We start from the raw sequence: 21,933 nt of genomic DNA on the forward strand, positions 1-21,933 counted from the left end.
AACAGAGAAGAGAACACAAAGGCGAACAAATTTTTAATTTTCACTGCAGTGCACTGAAGTGCAACTAGATAACTAGATATACTGAAAGAAATTTTATATTTTGCTATATTAAGTAGTATGTGTGTGTGTACGTGCGTGCGTGCGTGTGTGTGTGTGTGTGTGTGTGTGTGAATTAATAAAATATTATTAAATTATTTATTCCACTACACATATATCAGCAAACTTATATTTTCTTTCAGTATTTAATAAAAATAAAATAAAGTTTTCATAATTATTGATGAATCCAGCGATGTCGATCAGTCGATGCCAAACAGTATTTAGCACTGAATATCACTGAATATCTCACAGTAACACACAATAATGAATACACTAGATCGGTATCAAATAATCAAATGCAAAGTATCACATATGACAGTTGACAGTTGACGACAGTTAAAAAGCGCGGCTGAGCGCGGCAATGTGCGGCAAAGAGTGGGGTGGAGTGGGGGTACAGTTTGTATCCCCACCGCCGGGGCACTACTGTGCTGCCACCACACCTAAAATCATCGAAGCAACTAAATTCGTTGCCACTTTTTCATATAGGAGTCGACAGCCCCTGGTGACCGAACCGTCACTCGAGGGGAATACAAAGTACCCCCTCTCTGATGACCAGAGTAATATGTGACACGTTGCGCGTGCGCGATGGAGACGCAACAACGACTGACATTTCGTAGGTTTTAGGTTATTGCCGCGTATCGTATCGTACCTATTAAGGGGGCCGGCGCGGCCGTGCAAGAGTGTGTGTGCACAAGCACACATCGCTAAATTTGCATATACGTATATGCAATTACAAGGTTTACGACTTTTCGAAATTACGCTTCAGCATTGCAAGGAGTAGTTGAGAATTGGTCAATTATGATTCCTAAAAGTCAGATACAGGTGGGTACGGTGCCCAAAATGCATATTTTTACGTTATAGAGGAATAATTTGTAATATTCGGCGGAGACAAATAACAATTCGGCCTGTCAGAAACGACAATACAGCACCTCGAGGTTCCGAAATTTTGCACTAGTAGCATGACAATCTGGTTCCGAAATTTGAAGGTTAGACGTTACAAATGTTCCAATAGAATACGATTGATAATGCAGGTCGATATTATATTGTCCATCGATAATACAGTGTCCATCGTCCATGCAAATACTAAATTTATTTATCGCAAACACTAAATTTATTGATCGCAAACACTGGTACGCGAAGTGGCTATCTTCTGACGGATGCCTCGTGACAGGCCAACACCAGTGGTGTTGTACAGGCAGTATCTGCCAAATATTATAAATTATTCCTCGATAACGTAACAATATGCATTTTGTGCACCGGGCAGACATAGATTGGACTTTTAGGAATCACAATTGACCGCTTCTGAACTCCTCATTGCAATGTTGAAGCGTCAGTTCGCATATAAGAAAACCTTGTGTAACTTTCGTTTTTCGTAACTTCCGCTTACAATAATCGAAAATTATCCCAATGCAAGAGTGAGTTAATCATCTTTACTCCCGAGAATACATTTTCAAAGAATATCGATGAAAGTATAAAAAAAATTTATATATTACAATCTTTAAAAAACAATCGGTTCAAAACGAATTATTAACTGAGATTAAATTGAAAATTAATATAAACTATATGATAATTATTAATAACATTGATGTTGAAAACGGATTGGTTAATGGAGCACACACATGCGGAATATTAAAATTTATTACTTTTCAAGAAAATACTAAAATTCCGTCTATATTGTGGTTAGATTTTCAATTGGCCAGAGTAGGAGTGAAAGTAAGAACTCGTTATCGTGATTATATGAAAAATGCACAAATATTGATCAAAATTTTACACCAATAATAAAAATATCGAATCAAGTAAATATGTCGAGTGAGGAAAAATATCAAATCACACGTAGTCAATTTCCAGTGGTTCCTGCTGAAGCGATTACGATTCATAAAAGTCAGGGACAAACATACGAGAAAGTATGTTTGGATTTTAAAAAATCAGAAAGGCGAACTTTACGAATGTTGTATGTAGCACTGAGCAGAGTTTCAAAATTGAGCGCGGTTTATATATTTTGGGACAATTTAAATTAACAGTATCGAAGAAAACCAAAATCAATACTGCAAACCCGGATAATGAGGAGTTGTATCGTTTGCGGAAAACTAATTAAGACAATTTATTATGCAACATTAGTATGCTATAACAAGGAACCAAGCGAGCAACGAGCCTACGATGTTGGTTTAATGCGACGCCATATAGCAAACATTTTGATAAGTAGAAAACTATTGAATTTCCCTGAAAACGTATAATCTTCTTAAAACGTATTAAAAATAATGATAATAATATACTGCAACTAACGAATCGGGAAGTTCTTTGTGTGGCTCTTGGAGAGTCACACACCAAATAAAAAAACATTAATAGCTGCAGGCCCTACTAACCAAGCGTATCACTAACCCTCTCGCAAGAGCAGTCCTACCCGCGAGCAAAAACAACCCTAATCGCGAGCGAGCGAAGCGAGCGAGCAACAATAACCCTCTAGTTAAAACTTTTTTAATTGGGCCCTTAATGAAAATTTAATATATTTCGTAGATTAGATATTTCGTAGTAGTTATACGCATGCTGAAAATTTCATCGAAATCGATTAACATAAATACGAGCTACGCAAGAGGTTTAAAATTGTGAAAATCGTAGTTTTACACGACTTTTGAGTTTTTGCTTAAAATCCACGGTAATTATTTACAAAAGCACCACCCTCTCCGATTTTGATAAAATTTATATATGATATAGATATGGACATTTTGAACAACTTTTTCCTTTTCCAATATAGGGGGGTCGCTTTTAGTTTTCGAGATATTTGCAAAAAACTATCGCGAATACTGTATTGAATTTTTCGCATTCCTGGACACTCCGCTGCAACGTAGACCTGTTTAGGTGCGGCGTTTGTTTACATTTTGACGCTGTAGAGATAAGAGAGAAAACAGGGGGGGCGGAAAGGGCCAGCCTGACACCACACACACCCACCCAGTGCTTAACACGCATCCACCCAGTGCTTAACACGCACCCAGTGTTTTTAAAAAGAAGGTTTCCGTTAAGAAATTAACATTTGCACCAATTTTCACTATCATATTCGTAATCAGCACGTGAAAATACGTAAGAATCTAGAGTATAATTTGGAAACAGTGGGTGGGTGTGTGTTAAGCACTGGGTGGGTGTGTGTGGTGTCAGGCTGGCCCTTTCCGGACCCCCTGTTTTCTCTCTTATCTCTACAGCGTCAAAATGTAAACAAACGCCGCACCGAAACAGTCTACGTTGCAGCGGAGCGTTCAGGAATACGAAAAATTGAATACAGTATTCGCGATAGTTTTTTGCAAATATCTCGAAAACTAAAAGCGACCCCCCTATATTGGAAAACGAAAAAGTTGTTTAGAATGTGTTGCTGCATAACATATATAAATTTCATCAAAATCGGAGAGGGTGGTGCTTTTGTAAATAATTACCAAATCCACAAATTCTTACATATATCTTTCGATGCGTGTCCTTTTTTTCTGCGTCAACCGATTTCGATGAAATTTTCAGCATGTGTATAACTAACATACCTATAGATCTACAAAACATATATATATATATATATGTAGGAATCGAAGCGGCTCATGGCAACACGCGAACGAACGCCATACGCGACAAGCGAACGTCGAACGTAGAGACAAACGCCATACGCGACAAGCGAACGTCGAAGAACAAATGCAAAACGCAACGGCAGAGCAACGTTCGAAAGGACGAACGAGACGACAGTCTTTCGCCGGTGATCGAACTGTGTGGTTCGAACCCATTGTACGCGCATTTTAGTATTTATTAAATTCATTTTTATACGATTAAAGCTGAGTTAGACCGTTACCCAGTCCCAACCCTACAATTGGGGGCTCAAGCCGCGATAAACTGTGCGATAAACAGAAATAAGTGATTTTTTTTTTACGTAGAGACGCGAACGCGCTAAAGGGTTGCGATAACGTATCGGTCGTGCCGAATACGAAAAGCGGACAAGTGAACGCGACGCGTTTGTTAAAATTGTACAGTTTCACGCAAGTTAAAGTGAAAGTGAAAGCGATCAAGTGAGTGATAGCTGGCAAGAGTAGGCAAATAGCGGAGTGATATCACGGACATAAAAAAGAAAAGAGACGAAAGAAGAGGAAGAACAATGACATCGGACACGCATAGTCTGGGCGAAGACTCATACACGGAAGAAGACGAGGTTAATAAGACCATCGTTGATAAAAGACAGCATCTAAGCGAGGCAAAAGTGAAAGAGATTAAAGGAATGAAAGTGAAAGCGCTAAAAGACAAATTACAGGAGTTTGGTCTAACTACGACTGGCCAGAAGAAGACAGAACTACAAGAAAGGCTAATTAAATACTTGGAAAAAAGAAAGAAACCGGAAGAAGATGATAAATTCAAAGACGCTGAATCCAATGACGATGAATCTGAAAACGAAGAATCTGAAACGGAAGAAGAAGAAAAGGATTCAGAAACAGAAGAGTCGGACGAAGAAATTACGTCAAGAAAGAAGGAAAAGAAGTATCGGGTAAAATCGACAGCGTGGTCGAATAAATTCACAATTCGAGATGTCGAGGAATCCCTATCTTACTTCACGGGAGACGACAAACTACCATTTCGGAAGTGGGTCGAGGAATTTGAAGAGACGAGTACTTTGTTACAATGGAACGAGTTGCAAAAATTTATCTTCGGGAAAAGAATGCTGAAAGGTCCAGCAAGGCAATTTGTAGCGTCACAAAGGGGAATCACAACATGGTCATCACTGAAGAAACGACTGAGAAATGAATTCCAAAAAACCTTAAGTAGCGCACAAATACACAATCGGTTAATAAAGCGCAAAAGGAAACCGAATGAAACAGCGCGACAATATGTGTACTCAATGATGGAAATCGCCAGCCTGGGAAACATAGAAGAAAAAGCATTGATAGAATATGTAATCGATGGAATACAAGATAAAGAGCAAAATAAAACAATACTTTATCAAGCACGTACGATAAAACAGTTAAAAACCAAATTAGACAGCTATGACCGGATGAAAGAAAAATCCGATGACAAAGGATATAGTAAGAAGAAAGAAGATACAGCAGAAAAGAAAGAAAAGTCGGAAGCGTCTTACAAGATAAAAGTGAAACGTTGTGGTACCTGTGGGGCGCGCGAACATGACGCGAAAACTTGCCCGGAGAAAGGAAAAGGACCGAAATGTTTCAAGTGCAATGAGTTTGGACATATCGCCAATCGCTGCACAAATACGAACACTCCCGCGAACGTAAATTTGATTTCGCAAGCGGAAATGACGCGCGAAGTTACGATAAACAACCGTACATACAGTGCGTTAATTGATTCGGGAAGTGAACTCACGTTAATCACAGAAGCGAAATACCGCGAAATAGGGGAACCACCCTTAAAAAAGACATTCGCCAGCATTACAGGAGCCGGCAATGCAACAACGAAAGTGATGGGGACATTCGAGAACGATATAGTTGTTGATGAAGAAAGGTATCGACTCAATTTATTTGTCGTACCAACACGTACGATACCATACGATGCAATACTGGGACAGGATTTCTTGAGAAACGTCGACATGCAGTTGCGGCAGGGAAGAATAATAAAAATAAAAAAGATACCGTCAACGATCCAGAGAACGAGCGGCATCTTGGAAGGAGCTGCCGACGGGAAGGACAGGACGGAGAACGGGGAAGCTGCCGACGGGAACGAAGAAGCTGCCGACGGGAAGGAGAAGACGGGGGACGAGGAAGGAGTACACGCAGAAAGTGCAGAAGAGTTAAAGTGCAGTGAATTAGTGAAAGTGATGTGTGCGGATGTGAAAGAATTGGACATCAAATCGGAATACAAGGACAAATTAGAGACAATAATTGCAAAATATGTACCCGCAAAGAACGTGAACACGGACATCGAAACGGTAATAACATTGCATGATAATTCCAAAGTATGTTTGAAACCGCGTAGACTAGCGCCGAAAGAAAAATATGTTTTATGTCAACAAATAGATGAATGGTTAAAGGAGGGAATAATTCAACATAGTAAAAGCGAGTATGCAAGTCCGGTAGTAATAGTACCAAAAAAGAACGGGTCGTATAGAGTATGTATAGATTATCGCGAATTGAACAAAAAAATAAAGCGAGACCATTTCCCAATGCCACTTATCGAAGACAGGATAGATGAATTAAGAAATGCACGCGTATTCTCGGTTATTGATTTAAAAAATGGGTTCTTTCATGTACCAGTAGCAAAAGAAAGTAGGAAATACACGGCATTTGTCACGCCGGAAGGGCAGTACGAATTTTTGAAAACGCCGTTTGGGTTGTCAATTAGCCCAACAAGTTTCTTACGGTTTATAGACAAGATATTTAAAGATTTAATTAAACGCAAAGTAATTTTTACATATGTGGACGATATAGTAATACCAGGTGCAAATGATAAAGAAGCACTTGAAAATTTAATAGAAACGTTGAAAGTAGCGGAAAAGAACGGACTGACCATTAACTGGCATAAGTGCCAATTCCTAAAAACGCAAATAGAGTACTTAGGGCAAATGATTGAAAAGGGACATGTCTATCCGAGTGACGCGAAGATAAAAGCAGTTAATAAATTTCCGACGCCAAATAACAAGAAAGATGTACAAAGTTTTCTGGGTTTCACAGGATATTTTCGTAAATTTATTCGTAATTATGCCGAAATAGCACAACCTTTGTCTGATTTACTTAAAAAAGATCAACCATTCACGTGGGGCAATAGTCAAAGGGAAGCGTTTACAAGATTAAAATTTGTGTTATCTTCGAAACCAGTATTAAGTATTTACAATCCGGAAGCAATCACAGAATTACACACTGACGCGAGTAAAGAAGGTTACGGGGCTGTCCTGTTACAAAAAGCGGATAACGAGGAAAAATTCCATCCAGTTTATTATTACAGTAAAAAGACAACCGATGCCGAAAAGAAATTGCACTCTTATGAACTGGAAGTTTTAGCAATAATTAATGCGATTAAAAAGTTACGTGTTTACTTATTAGGAGTTCAATTTAAACTTGTGACCGACTGCGAAGCATTCAAAAAGACGTTAACAAAAAAAGATTTATTACCCAAAGTAGCTCGATGGGCATTGATTCTGGAAGAGTATGAATATAGCGTAGAACATAGAAAAGGAACAAAACTTCCGCACGTAGACGCACTCAGTAGGTTCCCAGCATTACCGATAGCAAACCAGTTACAGACTATTATTAAGAAAAAACAGTTAGAAGACGAGAAATTACATGCGATACGAAGTATTTTACAAAAAGAACCGTACGAAGATTATTTTATCGATAATGATGTACTAATGAAGCGTAAAAATAACAGAGATTTAATAATTGTGCCAAATAGTTTACAAATGGAAATAATTCGTAATGCGCATGACAACGGTCATTTTGGAATCCGAAAAATGAAAGATTCAATCGAAAAAGAATATTACACAGAAAATAAAATAAAAATTAAAAATAAAAAATAAAATATTACAGAAAAGCTCAAGAATTTTGTTAATTGCTGTATACCGTGTATTATATCAGACAAAAAAGTAGGTAAAAAAGAAGGAGAGTTGAAGCCATTACCGAAAGGTGATAGGCCATTAAACACGTATCACATAGATCACGTAGGACCGATGTCTGAAACCAGTAAAGCTTACCGATACATTTTCGTCGTAATAGATAGTTTTTCTAAATTCACTTGGCTATATCCGACTAAAACTGTGAACGCGATAGAGGTAATTAATAAGCTAAGCGCACAAAGTAATGTATTTGGTAGTCCCGAAAAGATTATCTCCGATCGAGGAACTGCGTTTACATCTACAGATTTTCAAAATTATTGTAAAGAGGAAGGTATTGACCACATATTGACCACGACAGAAGTTCCGAGAGGAAATGGTCAAGTAGAGAGAACGATACGAACAATAATTCCGGTTTTGACAAAATTATCCTTAGATAAGCCGGAACGATGGTATAAGAATGTAGATAATGTACAACGATGCATCAATAGCACGTATCAACGTGGAATAGGAATGACACCATTCGAAGTCATTTTCGGTACGCGAATGAAAATTAAACACGATCACGATATAATTACGTTACTCGAAAATGAAACTGTTCAAATGTTTCAAGAAGACCGCGACGAACTTAGAATAAGTGCGAAACAAAATTGATTAAAAATTCAAGAAGAAAATAGGAAAGTGTATAATCGCAAATGTAAACCGGCTAGGAAATATAATGTAGGCGATTTAGTATTTATTAAGAGGACACAATTCGGACCGAAGTTAAAAATAAGTCAGAAATATTTAGGGCCATACGAAGTTACAAAAGTTAAGCGAGGCGACCGTTACGAAGTTGTCCGTCAAAACGATAGTGAGGGACCATACACAACGTGCACAGCGGTTGACTTTATGAAACCGTTTTAGTGCAACAATGTCGAAAGCGACTAGCGATCCTCGAGGACGAAGATCAAGCAGGAAAGGCCGAATGTAGGAATCGAAGCGGCTCATGGCAACACGCGAACGAACGCCATACGCGACAAGCGAACGTCGAACGTAGAGACAAACGCCATACGCGACAAGCGAACGTCGAAGAACAAATGCAAAACGCAACGGCAGAGCAACGTTCGAAAGGACGAACGAGACGACAGTCTTTCGCCGGTGATCGAACTGTGTGGTTCGAACCCATTGTACGCGCATTTTAGTATTTATTAAATTCATTTTTATACGATTAAAGCTGAGTTAGACCGTTACCCAGTCCCAACCCTACATATATATATTTTAAATTTTCACATTAAGGACCCAAATAATAAAAAAGTTTCAAAAAATGCCTTTTTTATTTTTGCATGTAACCTTGTAAATTATAATTTTGAAAATTTTTTTGCATATCATATGTCGTAAACCATAGCTTTTAATTGATTATAAAAACATCTGGTCGTTTGGTACAATTATAAAAAAGTTATATTCCGTTTTAAACGGCGTACGAATACCTTTTACACTCACTGTATAAATGAATTATAATTACAGATTACAATCAAGATTTAAATCTTGAGATTGATTAATCTCAGATAGTCTATGTGTATTCTCGTTTGTGTTTGGAATAGTTTTTTTCTGGCGTTTCACTCGTCCTCCTTCCCAATCTCTACAGTGGTGTAACACTGTTCCTATTACTTTTATAATGTCACATTCCTTTAATGGGTTTTTGTCAGTTGATAACGCTGATAGCATCGCAGCTGGAATAAAAAATTAATTTCAATAGATTATTTCGTAATTCATCAATTATAAATACAAATCTTATAAATGGAAAATGGAAAAATACCTTCAACAACATTATAAAGATTCGTATCTCTAAACACGAATAATTTTCCCTCGACATGTTTAACTGCGTTGTACTTCAGAGCAACTTTCCGAGATAAACAAAATCTTAATATTTCGCCCGTATTCTGAACGATTTTTGCTCGCTTGTTGATTATACTGATCAGTTTTTGTGCCTGTAAAAAATTTTACGATGGAATTAATTCTTGTTTTACATACATATAATAAATAAATAAATATGAAAAATAGAACAGTATAAAAGCTTACCAATTTTTTACGAAAATCTATCTCCTTTTCGATTCTTTCGTCGAATTCTTCAAACTCCTCTACTGTCTGACACGGAAGTTTCCAAATTTCCTTAAAACCGGAAACAACATCGCAAGTGCTGGTACTAATATCGGTCGGTCTTTGTAATAGCTCGTTCGGGGTTGCTTGCATGTCAACCATTTGACTTCCCAATTGGCTCAATTGAATTGATATTGGTTTGCAATTTTTCTCGATGGTTTCTTTGATGTAATCTGTAATAAATAAAAATTTTATGGTTGTGGAAATGTCTTGTGACGTGGCAGTTTTGCCAACGTCACCAGATGCCGTTTATCGGAAGACCGGGTCACCCTCTGGCAGCCTAATACGCGAGAGGCGCCGTGGCGAGCGCTCGCCCTGGGTGCGAACGAGACCCATGGACGAGTTCTAATATTTTTGAGTGTCGCGCCAATTGCGCGACGCGTATCTGCAGGACCGTAGTCGGGCCCCGAGGGGGGACCCGAAGCACCTCTACCGCCGAGAAACGGAAAATATCGGCGCCGGCGATAAATCCAACGCCGAGCAAAGCGAGGAATCGACGTGGCACAGGAAAAACAACCTGGAGGCGCCGACGAGGATGGGAGCTGCCAAGACAGGAATCTCAGCGGACTCGCCGTCGCCTCATCCGGAGGGAAACCGGATCGCTGCCGGATTGGCTCACGTCTATCACCTCTGCGGGAGGCAGCCAATCCACACGCGCCGCTGCCGGAGAACCACCGAATCGCCGAGCGCCAGGGACCGTCACGCAGGGCCTGGCCCTGTTCGAAAATCTATCCGCGATAGGTCGCACTGCGTGCGGGGGGATTAGAGCGGCAAGGGGGGGACGCTTCTCTTCCGCGTTCCCGAGACACGCAGCGAAGGATCACTTCTTCGTTGGCTCGAATAACAGATAGTCGTGCGTTAGAGATCTGAATTGTTGCGTAAAACCGAAAAGTACTTTGTGCTACTGCGAAGCGAAGCTGCCGGTCTGAGGGACGAGTACGTTCGACGATCCATCGTTACCCTGGGTAAGCTTTTGCCAGATCCAATTTCGTGAAGTGATGTTTCTCGCGTTGGCTCGGTAGTGTGTCGTGTCCGCGATCGCGTCGTCGAATCACCGACGTGGCTTCGTAGCTGCCGGTATTTGTGACGGATACGATTCCATTCGCGAACGGGAGGAACCCGTCGGTCAACGGGCGTGCGAAGAAAATACGTTTAGCGGGCGTTAGTAGTCTCAATAGAGGTCAGACGTAGGGATCCGCGATATCCGGACCTCGATAGTCGCGGTGACGGTGTTAGCGGAGACGAGCCATATTTCTTTTCGCGAACTTCGCACGTCGTTGTCGTATTCACGCGAACCTCGAGTCGTCCCACGGTGCGACGCCGCCACGTGCTCTCGTCGTATTTCCGCGATTTGTTCTACCGACGAGAAGCTTATAATAACGCGTACTCCATCCGAATCCGGGCGTAGAACGCGAAGATCGTGAGCGCCGACATTAGCATCACGTTGCTGCCGGATTCGTAGCGTAAAGAGACGGACCAGGAAAGGTCGAAGCGCGCGTACAACGAGTTGTCGTTGCCGATCACCTGTTACGCGTAGGTTAACCGTGAAACGCTGCCGGTCGCGGCCGGCATCGTCATTGTAGCATCGGAATAATAAACTGCGTTAACCCAGATCGTACGAGAGTGTTTATTGCGTGAGAAACCTTCCCGCCGCGGGGAATGCCTCGTGTTCGACCCGCGTAGAATCCTGCGACCATTCGTATCTCATCTTCGCGTAATATCGATTACCGCGGGCTCGTATGGTTGTCTCTCATCGTGTTTATTAGCGAATTTAGCGTGGCATCCTCTGTGCCTGGCGCCCGAACTTTACGTAAGAGATCTCGAGAGACGACGAGCCTGCGTACAATTTTTGTCCCGGGTGGACCACGTTTCGCGCGGCCGAACGTGGCCGGGCGGTATCGCTTGTAAATACCCGGAGTCGCTATCGTTTCGCTAAGAAACGAGAAACGACGTGACAGTCTATAAAGCATTATTGAACGAACGAAACATTTATTGTTTTAAATAATTTAGCATACTTACTTTTCAATGAATTGATTTCTTCTTTACATGAGCATGACGGTTGCGCTGTATTTGATATTTTCTGCGGCGGTGAATTGCATTTCAGAAAATCAACGTTGCTGTCGGATGAGCTTTCTGAAACATTGGCTGTTTCCCGGTCCTTCCCGGTTCGTCACTTTCTTCGGTTGCTTCCTTCTTTTTTGTTTCATTCTGATCGCGACGTCTTCTAAAGTATCAGAATTCATTTCTGAATCCGTCTCATCTAAAAATTTTAATGCAGCTTTTTATTTTTTCACGATTTAAATGATGGCGTTGAATGATAAATTGTAATCACTGAATAGCAGAACGAAACAATGGCATTTTCAATTGCAAAATGGTACACTTTTTTCGTTATCTGCAATTGTTTCCTGATATTTACGCCTGAGACCTTTTCTTAATGTCGTTGCAGCCATCCTTGCAAACACGTTGCACTCACTGGTAAACTTCTCTCGTCCGACACGTTTTGTTTCTTCAGAGCGTTTGAAAGAATATCACTATAATGCTGTCACACTTTACACTGGTTTAGGATGACGGGTAATTAATATGAATCAAAACAATAACGAATAACAATAACAAAAAAAAACGAAGAAAAAACAAATAACAACAATAACGAGGAAGCTAAAACCTACAAACACTAACTAATCTCCAGTCCTCACAAAGCACAAAGATACTATTGTAGGAGGTGTCAGATACTGCATGCCTTTGCTAACTTATACCTGCTCTAGCAGTCTTCCTTACAATAAGGGCCACATGTACGACAGTAGTTTTCCCAACGCAGGGTTGTCCCCGATCATAAATCTCAACCATCCTCTCTAGTTCTTTCTCTCTCTTTCCGTCCTCCTATTACATACAATCGTATTCTTTGAGCCGTCCTTGACGTAGACGAAAACCAGACGTCCTGACCAGCGACCATCCCTTACTTGAACTCTCTACTTTCACTTTTCCTCTCCTACAACTCCCCTACAATCCCCCTACTCCAAAGACATCCTTCTTCCCTTTTTTCCAGCATCCTTACTGCAGAAGTTATCTGAGCTTGAAACCGTCGACATCGTAAAGAGTAAAATAAAGACCAGTAACATTCTTCCAAACCTGTTCTTATTCATTTCGGGATCACGACAGAGGGTTTGTCAGCGTTCTCTTCCGCTGCTCGAAGCTAACTAACTGGGCGCGGTGCTCCGCCGTTTTCCTGAAATCGCGGTGATAACCGAGCCGCGATCAGGTCGCTCGGCATTTGTTTGCAGCAGTCTGTTTTTCCAAAACAGACTGCAGTCGCGATGATGTCCAACGGTCACTCTTACATTGTAGCCAGGGGTGGTCGCTCGTCGCCTACACTATGTAACGCGGCGACGACAACTCTTGAGCGATGCGTTCTCAACGCTTACACTTCACATATTCAGTAGAGGCATCACAAAAATTTTTTCTCCAACACTATCACTTAAATCAAATGGAACCATTTTGCTTTTGATATCGGTAATTTTACACATTATAATTTCCGTATTTCTACCGCTGACATTCCATATTTGGAGATGACGTGAATTACAAGGATAGGAATAAAGTGCCTTTTTCTCTTCCTCAATATCTTTCCCGTAATTTCGACACAATTTACGTCATCGTTTGGGGACATCCACATACTATTTAATTGTATGATTTCATTGCTGTTCAATAAAACTGTGTTGTTAGGAAATGTAGTGGTTAGTAGTGCCTCTTTATATTGAACTCGTTTAATCAGTATTTTATTCTCTAATTCTTTTGATCTCACTTGTCTAGTAATTTTGATTGCAGGTGGCAATTCGGCTTTTTCGTTCCAAATATGAGAGATTTCATTGAATCGACGGCATAATTGCGAGAGAGGCTTATTTCCATTTCGAAGAAGTCGTTTCATTCTTCCTAGAGCGTTTTCGAATGGAAAACTGGAAACACTGGCCAGTGAACAGTTCATATTTTTAACATCATCTGCAAGATGGATCAGATTATGTACATTTCCAATCATAAATTCCTTTCCATATATAAATGGTGCTATGGTCACAAATTTTTTCAAACATAATTCAGCATATTTACGTTTATCCACGGCTAATTCTTTAGACGATAATATCCTGCAACCAGTATGTAGGAGCAATAAATGTCTATATACGTTAGTTGGTAAATTTTTTTTGGAGATAACAGGAGCTGCATATCAGAATAAAAATCGGTATTCAGTGGCTTTGAATTTATGGTACTCTGTTATTGATCTCGTCGTTTGTTGAAATTCAGCAGGTACTTTTATCCTTTGTAGTAAATCTGATAATTGTACCTTAGCACGATTACTCAGCTTCAACCCTTTCATATTTCCATCTATCCAGTAATTTAATAGTTTTTTCATGATTCCCAAATATAGCAAGTGCATGGAGTCCAACAAAAAGTGATTGATCATATCAATTTCCGGTTGTATGCGAAGTAAAGGAGATATTCCTAAATGATGTTTCGCATTAGTTTGATTTCTAAATGACAAATCACTTCTTTTTTTTACTATTTCTGAATGGGTAAATGGTCCGTTTTTTGTACCTTTTGCCACGTATCGTACATCTCTCGCAGGCAAAGTATCCTCCGTGACCTTTATTACATTGTAACACTCGCCGGTTGGGAGAAAGCCGACTCAGCCGATCGTACAGGGTTCTTCGAGCCGCGAATGAATACTCCTGGTGGTAAAAAAACAAAGTAAATGTTTATTAGTGGCCACGGCCGAAAACTGAGGTATAATACAATATACGCGAACACTCCTCGTTGACCACGCGTTGGTAGAGTCGGAGACGTGCCACGGTGACGGACAGGATACGCGGTAACGCGACGGACAGGAGACGTGGCACGGCGAACGCGAGTCGTGACGGGCGCGGAAAACGGCGGGCGGTGAACAACGGTGATCGCGAGCAGTAACGGACGCGAAAAACGGCGGACGGTGAACAACGGTGATCGCGAGGAGCGGCGGTGTATCGGCGGCGAACGCAACTTACTTCCTAACGCTGTACATTTACTATTGACGGGCGCGGCTTACTGACTAACGCGAAACATTTGTTCTCGCCGGGCGATGACGGGAGATACGCGGCTTATCGACTAACGCGGACATCTACTCTCGACGGACGCGCGGATTCGCTGACGCCGGGCGCTTATACGTTATCGCTTTTTCTTCCGCTCGCAGAACATCGTACGGATCCTCTATTCGCTGTAGAGGTGCGAAGTTGTAGAGGTGAGCGGGATGGTAGTTTGCTTGCCGCTTTCGCAACTGAGCGTCGTGGATTCCCGATGTCTTTCGACTCTCGAGCGGGTCAGAGCCCCGGGTGCTTTCGCCTCCCGAGAAAGGATGTCCTGCGGCTTTCGCGACCAGACAAGGGCGACCACTTTCGTATGTCGCGGAAGAGTCTCCCGGTTTCTTTCGAAGTCCGGGCCTCGGAATCGTGGATCGTGGATAGGTGCAGGGGTGTTCTTTGCTGGTCGCTTGGTCAGACGTGGTATTGCCACATCTGCTCATGCTTCGGCTCAGAACGATTTTTCCGGTATCGGCGTGCCGTATTTATACTGCTCCCGGTTCGTCTTGACTCGCGAGAAACCGCGAGCTCGCGGTGGCCGCCTCGCGGTGGCCGCCTCGCGGCCGCCGCGCGAATTGACGTGTCGCGATCTCGCGTCGCGCCGCGGTTTTCGTTTGTTAGCCTACGTTCAGGGGCTACGTGTCTCGCGTCTAATGCGATCGTCACATCCCCCTCTTTCTTCGGGGCGCGAGACTTTCCCCTGCTCTGTTTGCGATTTTTCGCTAGTCTATATTGTGAAACATAACTTTATTTCTTGTTACAAAATACGGAATCTGGTCTAATGCTATGTAGGAACTTTTGTCTTATAACTAGGAGCACGTGAGCACTTAATCTAACTTATGTCTAACTTATATTTAGTTGCCTCTTGGGTCCTCGTGGCGCCTGTATCGGATGTATTGTACGCCCTCCGCGTGCATCCGGATGAGGATCCAGCCTCCTGTAACTGGGAGGCGGTACGCGTGCCTCCGTCGCAGGTTGTCGACTCGTACTAGGTACGAGTCCGGGGCCTCGGCTGGTACGACGTGTTGGGGGAGGGGTCGTCGCTGTGGTTGGCTTTGGGTGGGCGGTGGCAGGGGGGGTGCTGGCCTCGGTGCTGCTTGGTCGGATGGTGGGGGGTGTGCTGGCCTTGGTGCTGATTTGGTGGGCGGGGGTGGGGCGGCGGCTGGCTTCGGTGTTGCCTGGGCTGGTGGGAGCGGTGTGCTGGCTGGCCCTGGTGTAGCCGATGGTCCTGCCCCGGACTGCATCGGCATAGGTGGCTGGTGCTGTCCTGGAGTTCTCCTTCTCGGCGCTGACCCTGTTCCAGCCTTGGGTAAGGCCCTTGGCTTCGGTGGCGCCTTGGTTATCGGCCGTTTTGCTCCCGCCGTTTTTGTGGCGCTCTGTTGGAGCTTGCTCCGTTCCGCCGGTGACGCAGTGCCCTTCCTTACCGGCGGGCCGGTCGGGATTGGCGGTGGTGGTGGTGATGGTGGCGCTGGCGTCATCTCGACCTCTGGTCCTGCCGTTGTTGGCGGTGACGGCGGTAATGCCGGGAGGAGGTCTGGTCGCCCCTCGTAGCTGGCGATTAATTCGTCCAGCTCCCTTAGCCCGTCTTCCAGGCTGAACTCTGGTGGGGTGGGGTCTGTGGTCTTCACCCCCGCTTTGTCCACTTTCCTCTGCTGGTCGCTGGAGGGAGCGTGGCTGTGCGAGGCTATGTTGCTCGCGGTCCCTCCTGCTGCTACTTCCATCAGCTGGTGTTCTCCTCGCGGAGGTGGCCGAACTTTTGTCGGCGGCCCGCGTGCTTTGCCTGGCCATGGTGCGGAGCCGTCCCGTATCCTCTCCCGGATTTTGGCCTCCATGGGTCGGTCGGCCTTCTCCGGCTTCATCGGGATCGCCGTTTTCTTTGTGGCCTCGTGGTGTGATCGCTTCGACATCGTTTGGCTTACTGATCTTTTCGCTGAGCTCGTCGTTGCTTATATAGCCGGTGGGGGTTTCTTCTCTCGTTTCCCCTTCTCCTGCTTCGCACGGTTTCAAGTCCTGTACGTGGACCTGGTGTTGTCGCCCTCTACCGGATTGAATTGTCACTACTGTTGGCCCTACAATCGCGCGTACTTCGAACGGCCCCGAAAATTTTGGGGCTAGTTTGGCGCAGAAGCCTTCTGCGGCAACCGATAGATGGTGTTCCCTTCGCATTACTTTGTCGCCGATTTTCGGTTGCCATTTCCTGCGGCGCAGATTGTAATGTCGGCGCTGTGTTTCGGTTGCCTGTGCTTGTGCGTTGCGGGCCAATTGGTATGCGGTTGGGAGCCGGTTGATCGCTTGTTCCCGTTGTTCGTAGTCCTGTTTGGCCGCTTCTTCTCCCGGGTGTTCGGTTACTGGACGGTCCTTGCCGTGGCTGGCTAGTTCCCGGCCGTATGTCAGGTATGCGGGTGTTAATCCCGTGGCTCCGTGTTTTGCCGTATTGTATGCGAATGTTGCTGCGGCGATGGTTCGATCCCATGTCCGGTGGTTGTCAGTGGCGAACTGTGCGATGATGGTTTTTAGGACGCGATTTGTTCGTTCCACCGGGTTACACTGTGGTGTGTACGGTGGGGTTTTCCGGTGTTTGACTCCGTATCGTTGGAGTAGCGTCCGAAACTCGCGGCTTTCGAACTGGCGTCCATTGTCTGTAATTGCCATGCGGGGGCACCCATGTCTTAGTATTACGAGCTCCTCGAATGCCCGAGTGACGGCGGGCGCTGTTGCTTGTCGCAAGGGTCGGACCTCGGCCCACTTGCTGAACTTGTCTTGGATCACTATTAAGGTTGTGTATCCTTGACTTGTCCGAGGTAATGGTCCAATGAGGTCCGCGGTGACGACATCCCATGGTCCTACGGCCGGCGTGGTGAACATTTCTCCTGCTGGTGCCTGTTGTATGGCTTTATATTGGAGACAACTGCTACAACGTCGCACATACTTGGCTGCCTCCTGGCGCATCCGTGGCCAGTGATATCGCTGGGTTAATCGTGCGATTGTTTTGGCCGTGCCCAGGTGCCCGGCGGTTGGGTCATCGTGCATTTGTTGCAGGATCGCTGTTCGTTCCTCGGCGGGGATGCATCTTTTCCATTCCCACTCCGGTCGTAGCCCAGTGTCGTCTGGTATCCGGCGGTAGATCTGTCCCTGGTGTTGACGGTACTCCGGGTAGTGTTCCGGGTTTTCTTCCACTCCCTTCTTTATTTGGTGGTACCAGGTATCTTGTGCCTGTTCTACGAGGCCCAAATCGTCCGGTTGTCTTGAGAGTGCGTCGGCTACGAAATTTTGCTCGCCCCGGCGGTATTGTATCGTAAAATCGTATTGCTGGAGCTCTAATCCCCAGCGGGCGAGTCTTCCTGACGGATTCTCGATCCGTCGTAGCCATTGGAGGGCCTGGTGATCGGTTATCACTGTGAAGTGATATCCCTCCAGATATGGTCGCATTTTCCGAATTCCCCAGACTACTGCCAGACACTCTTGTTCTGTGACCGTGTAGTTTCTATCTGCTTTGTTTAGTGTGCGGCTGGCATATGCGATCACTTTCTCCTCCCCGTTTATTTCCTGTGTGAGGACTACTCCGAGTCCCTGTCCGCTGGCGTCGGTCTGTAGGATAAACGGTTTGTCGAAGTTCGGGCAGGTTAGTACTGGCGCCTGTGCTAATTGAGTCCGGAGGGCCTCGAACGCGTTGTTCTCTGTTTCTCCCCATTTCCAGCCTCTGCGTTTTTGCAGTAGCTGATGTAATGGTTCCGCGGTGTTGGCGAAGTGTGGTATATACCGACGATACCACGATACCATACCTAGGAACCGGCGGAGTTCTTTCACGCATCCCGGTGCCGGTATGCTGCGTATGGCTTGTACTTTTTCCGGATCTGAGCGTACGCCCTCGCTTGTTACCACATGGCCCAGGTATCTTAGTTCGATCCGGCCGAAGTGGCATTTCTCCGGGTTGATGCGTAGTTTTGCTTGTTGTAGTCGTTGTAGTACCTCGCGTAGATTCTTTAAATGTTCCTCGAACGTTCGGCCGAGGACAATGATGTCGTCGAGGTATGCAAACGCCTTTGGTTCCAGTTGTGGCCCAATAATTGTATCTAGGAGCCGTTGGAACGTTGCCGGTGCGGAGTGTAAGCCGAATGGCATAACCTTGAAGTGGAATAGCCCTCTTCCCGGCACGGTGAATGCCGTAATCTGTCGGCTATTCGTGTCTAGTGGCACTTGCCAATACCCATTTGCCAAGTCGATGGTGGAGATGTACCGAGCCCCTCGTAATTTCTCTAACGTTGCTTGTACCTGGGGCAATGGGTAGGCGTCTTTCTCGGTTACGTTGTTGACTCGTCGAAAGTCAATACAGAATCGGGGTTTTCCGTTTGCCTTCCGTACTATTACGACAGGGGAGCTCCACGGACTTGTGGATGGCTCTATGATTCCTTCTTGCAGCATGCGGTCAACTTCTTCGTTGATTATTTTCTGCGTTGCCGGGTTACGTGGTGTGTACCGCTGCTTTATCGGTTCGTCTGTCTTTAGGCGGATACGGTGTGCGGTTAGGTGAGTTGTACCTTTGATTTCGGCGAATTTTGGTAATTCTTTTGCCAATAATTCCCTTAGCTGGCGGTCTTGTTCTGGTGTACACTTTGCCAGTCCCTCTGTGTCTAGAGTATCTAGTTCCTGTTGGAGGGACCAGTTTTGTGTCCCGACGGTAATTTGCGTCCCCAGCGCGCTGAGTGCGTCTACTCCTATGAGCATGGGCTGGGCCAGGGATGGTAGCACTGGGCATGTGATTTCCAGTGCGTCTCCGCAGAGGTCTATGACTACTTCCATCTCCTCGTTCATCTTGACCATGGTTCCGTCGGCGATTCGTACCGTTGTTTCAGCTGGTACTGTTTTTGCTCCCTGTCGTTGGCACCATTCGGCGACGTCTTGGCGTAGATACGACCTCGTTGCCCCCGTATCTAGTAGCGCCCGGAAGCAACGGCCATATGCGGTTACTGGTATGAATATTCGCGTATCTCGACCTAGTTCGGTTGAGGCGTTCTGTAGTTCGGTCGGATGGTGCCCCTGCCTCCGACTCGGTTCCCGTTTCCCGTCACCGAATTACAGGTGCACCTGATTGTAGTGATCCCGGGTGTGCCGCAGTACGAGCAGAAGAGTTTTGTCGGTCTGCGACACTCTAGTCGCTGGTGCCCCCTCTGTCCGCACCTCCAGCAACATGTTGCCCGGTCGTATGTGTTCGTCACTTCAGCTGCGTCGTTGGAGACTGGTGTTACCTTCCGTTGTCGCTTCTCTTCTGCGATTGTATCTTCTAGTTCGTCTGTTCGCTCGAGGAGTTCGTCTGTCGATTTTATGTCTGCTCGGCGTATGAATTTTCTGAGTTCAGGTAGGAGATTTCGGTATGTTCTCTCCAGCTGCATTTCGCTAGTGTACCCTCCATGTCGACGCATCATGGTCTCAAGGTCTCCTGCGTACGTCCGCGTTTTCTCCCCTGGTTTCTGTACTCGGTCCCGTATGTTGTCCTCCAGGTCAATCAGTCGGTTCCGGGGTAAGAAATTTTTGTGGAAGGCTTTGAGGAAGTCCTCCCAGGTTCCCCATTTCTCGTACTGGTTCCAGTACCATTTGAGTGCTTCTCCTCGGAATACCTCGGCTAAGCACGGGAGTATCTCCTCTGGTTCGACTTTGAAGCCTCTGCGGAGGTCCTTGAGTCGATCGAGGAAATCTTCCGCTCCCTTTCCTCCGTCGTAATGAGTGCCCCAGCGGCGGACCCGTTCCATGATGGGTTGATTCTGGCTGGGGGTAGCGGAGACATCGGCCACCGGTGGGTTGTCCTTCTTTTCCATTGTCTCGCGGACGTGGGCTGCCACTCGTGCTCGTAGTTCGTCCAAGTTGCCTTCTGTGTTGATTCCTCGCTGGCGGGCTACTTCCGCTAGCTCTGCTTTTCGGAGGCAATATATCCAGCTAGTACTCATTCGTGGTTCTCCCTGTTTAAAGAACCTGTTCGGGCGCCATTTGTAACACGGGCCGGTTGGGAGAGAGCCGACTCAGTCGATCGTACAGGGTTCTTCGAGCCGCGAATGAATACTCCTGGTGGTAAAAACAAAGCAAAGGTTTATTAGAGAACACAGCCGATAACGGAGGTATAATACAGTATACGCGGACCCTCCTCGTTGGCCGAACGTTGGTAGACTCGGAGACGTGTCACGGCGGTAGACAGGATACGCGGTACGAGTCGTGACGGACGCGAACAACGGCGGACAGTGAACAACGGTGATCGCGAGGAGCGGACGGTGTATCGGCGGCGGACGTACCTTACTTCCTAACGCGGTACATGAACTACTAACGGGCGCGGCTTACTGACTAACGCGGTACATTACCTATTGACGGGCGCGGCTTACTGGCTAACGCGGTACCTTAACTATTGACGGGCGCGGCTTACTGGCTAACCCGAACATCTATTCTCGCGCGGACTCGCTGACGCAGGACGCTTATATGTTATCGCTCGTTCGCTCGCAGAACATTGTACGGTTCCTCTATTCACGCGGTAGCGGTGCGAAGGTGCAGGGGTGAGCGGGATGGTAGTTCGCTTGCCACTTTCGCAACTGAGTGTCGGGGATTCCCGATGTCTTTCGACTCTCGAGCGGGTCAGAGTCCCGGGTGCTTTCGCCTCCCGAGAAAGGATGTCCTGCGGCTTTCGCGACTAGACAAGGGCGACCACTTTCGTATGTCGCGGAAGGGTCTCCCGGTTTCTTTCGAAGTCCGGGCCTCGGAATCGTGGATCGTGGATAGGTGCAGGGGTGTTCTTTGCTGGTCGCTTGGTCAGGCGTGGTATTGCCACATCTGCTCATGCTTCGGCTCAGAACGATTTTTCCGGTATCGGCGTGCCGTATTTATACTGCTCCCGGTTCGTCTTGACTCGCGAGAAACCGCGAGCTCGCGGTGGCCGCCTCGCGGCCGCCGCGCGAATTGGCGTGTCGCGATCTCGCGTCGCGCCGCGGTTTTCGTTTGTTAGCCTACGTTCAGGGGCGACGTGTCTCGCGTCTAATGCGATCGTCACAAACGGTAACTCGTTATTCAGGTGCTTCTGTGTGAAAGTTGCTGCACCCGGCTCTCCGACCG

The sequence above is a fragment of the Lasioglossum baleicum genome, chromosome 1, assembly GCF_051020765.1.
Source record: "Lasioglossum baleicum chromosome 1, iyLasBale1, whole genome shotgun sequence".
Taxonomy (NCBI): Eukaryota; Metazoa; Arthropoda; class Insecta; order Hymenoptera; family Halictidae; genus Lasioglossum; species Lasioglossum baleicum.